The sequence below is a fragment of the Crassostrea angulata genome, chromosome 6 (assembly GCF_025612915.1).
Source record: "Crassostrea angulata isolate pt1a10 chromosome 6, ASM2561291v2, whole genome shotgun sequence".
Taxonomy (NCBI): domain Eukaryota; kingdom Metazoa; phylum Mollusca; class Bivalvia; order Ostreida; family Ostreidae; genus Magallana; species Magallana angulata.
The window spans coordinates 57,727,110-57,733,926 of NC_069116.1; the positions used below are offsets into that span (position 1 = coordinate 57,727,110).

The 6,817-nt window shown below is 33.3% G+C and overlaps 1 pseudogene; it reads left to right on the forward strand.

Moving 5' to 3' along the window:
• The first annotated feature begins 579 nt into the window (after positions 1–579).
• LOC128187629 (uncharacterized) lies at positions 580–6,487 on the forward strand (annotated as a pseudogene).
• Positions 6,488–6,817: the final 330 nt, after the last annotated feature.

Sequence of the window (6,817 nt, forward strand, 5' to 3'; positions counted from 1 at the left end):
GCAAGGTCACAATAACCGCAAAACACAACGTTTCATAATCGTTTTTAGTTTCTGAAAAAAACCCCATTAGGGTCATTTAAGGAACTGTCTTAAAAGCTTTATAAGATAGATCAAACTGTATGAGATAAATAGAACATCTATAATTGTGTGATTTTATCGGATCGGCAAGCCTCGCGAACATATACACCATTTCAACTCGTTGGATAAAGCAAATATAAAATCACACAATATAGATACCCTCTATATATCACAACCCCAGGGTTTATATCTATCGCACTGGACAGAAAAGGGCATATTTTCTTTAAGTATACGATATATCTTGAATGCGATGGGTATGTTCCCTATGGTCAGGATATTTTTCAGTTACATTTCAACATTTTCGTATTTGTAAACAATTATTTTAATGCTGTTAATTACATACGTTAAACTATTTATCCGTTGTTTGTAGTTGAGGAAATGCGCAGATTTCACAAAGAGAAGAGTCATCAGAGATAAATCTCGAAAACAGCAAGAAATACTGTAGAATCATTTAAATTCGTGGGGGCCAATTTTCGTGGATTGTGAATTTTTCGCTGATTCATGGGTATGTAATTTCGTGGATGCGTCGGTTACTGTTTAAGCAACAAAGATAACTCTTTCTAAAATTGTTTTCACTGTGGATTAAAGTTTGTGGGGGAGGGCTACCCAAGAATACCACAAAAATAGAGCCACCACAAATTCTAATAATTCCACAGTAAACAGGGTAGATTATCTTCTTCATTTTAGATTTTCTGCTCTTATCCGAAAAAATGTGATAAATCAATTGTGAATTACGAATTTTGTGATTGAATATTAAAAATTCTACTGTGGCAATTATGACGTCCAAGGCTGTCAAACTGAATTAATGGTAATAAGTCTCCTGAACTGGTTCCATTTTGTGTTGCTGCAACAAAAAGGTAAGCATCAGTTTGTCAAAAACATCCAGTCAGTTATTTCTATGTTTATTACGTGTATTGTGATGAAATTACACCGATAATTAGACTCTATCTTTATTTCGAATGACACAAAAGCAAAACTATCAAATCTTTCATTTCCTGACGTCAGATGTGTTCGAACAGAACAATATAACAGGAGTTGCACTTTAAAGAAATGATTAAATCAAATATACTCATTCAATACAAGTATTATTTTCACTTGTGTAATTAATAAGAAACTCTCAAAATATTGATCGAAACTTTAAAAAGACTATCGGACACCCGTACACTGTAACTAGGAAATATTCAAGATTCATATCAATCGAATTAAAGATAAACCTTTTATCATTGTCAAAATTTATTTTTCAAATAATAATGTTTCTAAGGTATCTCTAATAATTATCCAAAATTTAAGTGTCAGTCGTCAAATTGTAATCGAGAAAAGAAGCCACAATGCATTATTATGTTAAAATGCACAGGCCATGCTTTTATTTTCATTTTGAATGTTCAAAAAGGAAATTCAAGGTTTAAACCTAAAAATGAATGTTATTAAGGGACTGTTTTTTATGTTTAAAACGCATTAGTAGATAGAATAATCAAATCTTAAAAGTTTTTACCGGTATTTCGAACCAATGGAAACAAGCACATGACTCTAGACCAATCATTGAGATCGGTGGTGGTCCCATATGTAAGGGCACACGGAAACATGGCATGGCAGAGTGGACCTTGCTATCATAACAACAATTTATTATTGTTACCATAATGGTATGCTGTTTTAATTTTTCTCTCTGGAAACGATGTAATTAGCATCAAGCTTTCTTTTTTATATAACCTACGCAATGCGTGATCGTACAGGTCAATATGTACCTTTCTACACCTCGTAAGTGTTGCTTATTTTAATAATATCTTAATTATTAAAAAACAAAACATTTATTCAACCAAAATGTTATATTACAAATTAATATTTTCTTTTCAAAAAGGAAAAACACACAATATAGATTTCATTTGATAAATTTATTTCTTTTTCCACAGCAAATCCCTCTTTCTTGTCACAACAGAAAACAACAGAGTGTCAAATACACGGAGCAGGTAAATGAAAAAGGTGTCTGGTGTGTTCCCGTTTTGCACACATTTGATAATTGGGTATAGAACAATACGTGTGAATTGTGTTGTGATAGCAATTATAGTCTGCTTTCGGTCAAATATTTTACCTGTTTTTTTACCTGTGTTTTATCAGCGCCTTAACGATAAAACAAGAAGAATATAGACATTTTGTTGTGTTTTAGGTCTAATAACTATCACCATTTTTTTTCGTATGATTAAATAAAGATAATGATATATTTAAAAAGTTTTCAACTTCCGCGCACTGATGAAAAAAAATAATGATTAAATGATTTGACTTTCAAATTTTTGTCAATTTACCTTAAATATAAAACCAAATGAATCAGAAAAAAATGCTGGTCCCAAGCCAATTGGAAGCTGATTCAATGGATAATTACATGTATATGATGAAGGGGAAAACTACATGGACAGTCATATGGGGTACTCCGTGTCTCTTTTTACAATTAACTTGCAAATTATGTGCCGTTATTCGTTTCTGTAAAACAAGGCAGTAAATGTGTTTGCAAAGTGATTCGATATAAGGGTTTGCAACTATTACGTGTCTCCAACGAAGTAGGTAACTTGCTTCGATTGTCTGTTAAGACTCATTATTGATTTAGCATTGAATGCATATTTAAGCGCACATTAAAGGGGCATGGTCACGATTTTGGTCAAATTTTATTTTTCTGTTTTTATTATTAACAATGCTTCAGGAATGCAATTCTAATAATAAAATGAAATTTGAGAGTCAATCGTAGAGTTATAAGCAAGATACAGGGCTCACAACTCTTTGTAATGTAAACAAGGTCCGTGCCATATTTTTGTTTACATATGTTAAATATACCAGTAAAAATCTTGTTCAAACTAATTTGTCTATTTACTTATTCATTTTAAGCATAAACAAAAAGTTCCTAACGTTTAACACATTATTTTTGGTCTTAAACTGTAATTTTCACTTCAACATTCAAACTGTAAACAAAGGCTTTGTTTACACAGCAAAGAATTGTAAGCTCTGTAACTCGCTTATAACTCAACAAATGACACTCAAAGTTTGGCTGGGTATTAAAAATGCTTTACTGAAGCATTGTAAACATTAAAATCAGAGAAATAATTTTTGATCAAAATCGTGACCATGCCCCTTTAAGAAGCAAATTGTGCATACACTTATAGTTTATGTCTGAACTACATGTATAGGTTTTGATATAAATATAATTATATGAATATAGATATAACAGTATACATAATATCACAGGCACACTGTGCATAACATTATAAGTGTATATGTATAAACTAGAATTGTTCATATAAATATATTAGATTTAAACCTTTTAAAGTATACAGAATCAGATATAAAATATCAAAATCTTTACGTTTTTTAATATGTAAAGCAAGAGGGTTGGTGTCGTTAATTATATGCAGGATTAAAAACAAGAACACTAAGAGACAATTAAGATCAGTACAAATATCTGAAATTTGTATATTTTCATCGTGCCTTTATCTACATTGCGTTGATAAAGGATACATTTGTGTGAAATTAAAAAACTTACTGTAATAACAATAATGCATTAAAGTTGCAAAGTCCAACATTAAAGATAGAAAAATAAACTTTACAGTTGGAAATTCTAAAATTAAAGAATTTTTTTTACACCGTGGCACTAAAACGCTGCCGTATTTCTGAGAATACAGAATATAAGCGATTCTCTACTTTTTCACTGGAGTACCCAAATTTGTAACATAAATTAAAAATATGATAACTTCGTTCTCTATAACACAGTTAAACTATGGAATAATAGCATATCATAGAGGGATTGATAAACAGACTTTAAAACAGAATACAAAATCAAACTAACATACATCATCACAGTATATCACTGTTTTTACTTGACAATTCAATTCGAGATTGGCGTTGACTTGCTTTAAGCAATACGGAATCGCTTATTCCATTATTACCGAGCAAATTTGTTACAGAAGAAGGAATGCTGAAGTGTGACAAATCGGCGGTGTACATAAATGTACGGAATGTGATTGTTCTTTCCACAACGTTTATGAAGCCTCTTAATATCACAATTCTCCCCCTGTCCACACGACGAGAAATCAGATGTGGTGGCGAAATAAAAATGTTAGTAAACGAATAATTTATGTTTACAGTTTTCATATTTATTATTTTATAATTTTCTGATGTGGACAACGTGCAAGCAATACACGTGTTGTTTTTTGCATATGTGCAGATTTTTTTTTTGTAGTTTAAAAAGTATTGAATAACCATGCAGCTTAATCAAACATATATACTATAAATTAAAAAAAGCTGTCACACCGGGGCTGTGTCTTCAAAGCGATCCTGCTGCGTCCTTAAATAATACTAAACGCCAAGGAACTTGCAGAAAAGTTTCCTTCAACGCTCCAATAACGGAATGGTATCTTCATCTTCGCGATGGAATCGCGAAGAACTTTGTAGAATGCAATGCGATGGCGCGCACTTTGAGAATGCACAAAGTACGCACCGTGGCTCTGCGTACTGATAAACAGACAGTAGAAAAGAAGTGGTGTCGCCGTGACTGACCCGTAAGGTCTCCAACAGCGCCACTAGAGCTTCATTGGCGATCTCATAGCTCATTTGACGTTTCTTTGGGGTTCATACCGCGCCTACGGCGTTTTAATTGCGTTGTCAGCCAGATCACACACACTTCAATAGTTGCTGTTGAACAATAGCCAAGGACATAGTGTTCACAAACTTGATGTGGACAACTAGGTAAAAAATAGCTTTTACGAATATTCCAGGACCTGTTAGAGGATGCAGATGGAATTCATGTCATTTTGTTCTGATGTTACTAACCCTACTATGTTATCCATCAACTAATAATGGTTTCCACTTATACCGTATATTTCATTAGTTACGTTTCAATTGCAATGTACCTTGTTTCTTTCCAATAAACAAAATCAATCTTCTTAACATTTATTTACAAGTAATAAAGTTATAAAGTTCAAAATTCTTGGGTTTTTTCGTACAATTGTACAAAGTATAGTAAGTACAGAACGTCTTGTGCACACAGAGAGCGCGCTGAAAACGCCCTGAACGGGGGTGAACAATTTTAGCACGTCATTCGCGCTTGGCGGATACTCAGTGAGAGAGCTTTAAATCGCAAAATAGAACTCTAAGGTAACGCAGTTAAACGTCACAGGAGCTCTGTTGAAACACCTCGGTCGCCGTCAGAGCGTCGTGACATCTTCACTTGTAAACATTTCAAATATAATGATACATTTTTCTGAATTCTTGCAGTCCTACGGATATTTCCATGAACTATGCAACGCCATGAACACGCTGTTGGAACCCAACTTGATGCGACAGGGCCATAATGAATTTCTGTTATATACTGTATGACTGGTAGTATTTGATTTGAAAAAAAAGACGGTTTTAATTAATTTTTCATCCTAATACTTTGTAGGATGAAATAGCATTTCAGATATACGTAAATAGAACAGACCAAACTTAGCAGAGTTTAGAAATTGTCTTTTGACATTTGTCAATAATAACGTCAGTCTTACTTAGAAGTAACCTCTAGGTTTTTTGTTTGAAGTCTTTTTTTCCTGTTCGTCATTTAGGCCTGGATTGCTTAATGTATAGTTTGAATAAGAATGGACCCTACATCAACGGATGCAAGCTGTCATGCAAAAGGCTTCGGAAATTACATGTGAATGTCCACCACACTATCAGGGATTGTTTTGTGAGGACAAAATAGAAAATGTAATTGAAATGTTAGCTATGTTCATTTTTTCCTTGCCCACTTGTGGTAATTTTATGGGCAAGCACAGATGCAAACATGATGATATTCTATATTATATTTATCAACACGCCCTACTGACCACGAAAACATGTAATTTTAGGTTACGAGAATCTGTGATAGAATCCCAAACTCTACGGCTGACACCTTGCAGAAATGTGACCTCACAAAAGGAGACTGTGACACATACAGTAGGAACAGGCGGTATGCTTTCAAGTGTTACGAAACTGATGCATCTCAGGAAAGAGGCGGTTAGGGGGTGTATGAAACATAAACATAAACATTGTTATAATAAATGTATGACTGTATTAGTCTATTTATGATTTTACATTTCACAGAACTGCCATTGTGCAAAGACACAGAAGATATCACAATGTCCCCCGCTGTCACAAATGTTACTTACTCGATTGTACCTGGAGATGCAAAGACGGTTCGGGTCGATTCACTAAACGTGATTTCTGCGGTAGAAATACATTCATCTATCCCCATGCTGACTGTGATTTCACTTACGTTACAATTGTGAGACCTATTTATCATATTGGGCATAACGTTGGCATTATCACTAATTAACTTAAAAAATCACTACTACTACATGTGATATTTACAGTCATTCAATTTTTTTATATTCTCATGAAGCCGTACAAAGTTTGTTGGTTTTTTAATGCTTAACGTAATTATTTTGGAGAATATTTAATCATTTGTTTTTTATTATTCCATATGTATATATAAAGTATTGTAATCGCTCAAAGAAAATACAAGACATGTATAATGATGGATGCACTGATCAATTTTTCTTCTTTTCTTCTTCTCATCATTCCTGTTACCTCTCATGAAAATATCTGTCTTAATTTCACTGGTGTTAAGCCGATATGCGTACCATTTGGTACGCATAACATAAGATGGCGACGACCTATGCAGGTTCGTAAGTTTACACAACTCTTTTTATTTATTCACATCGTATTTCAGCGGGTAAAACATAAGTGT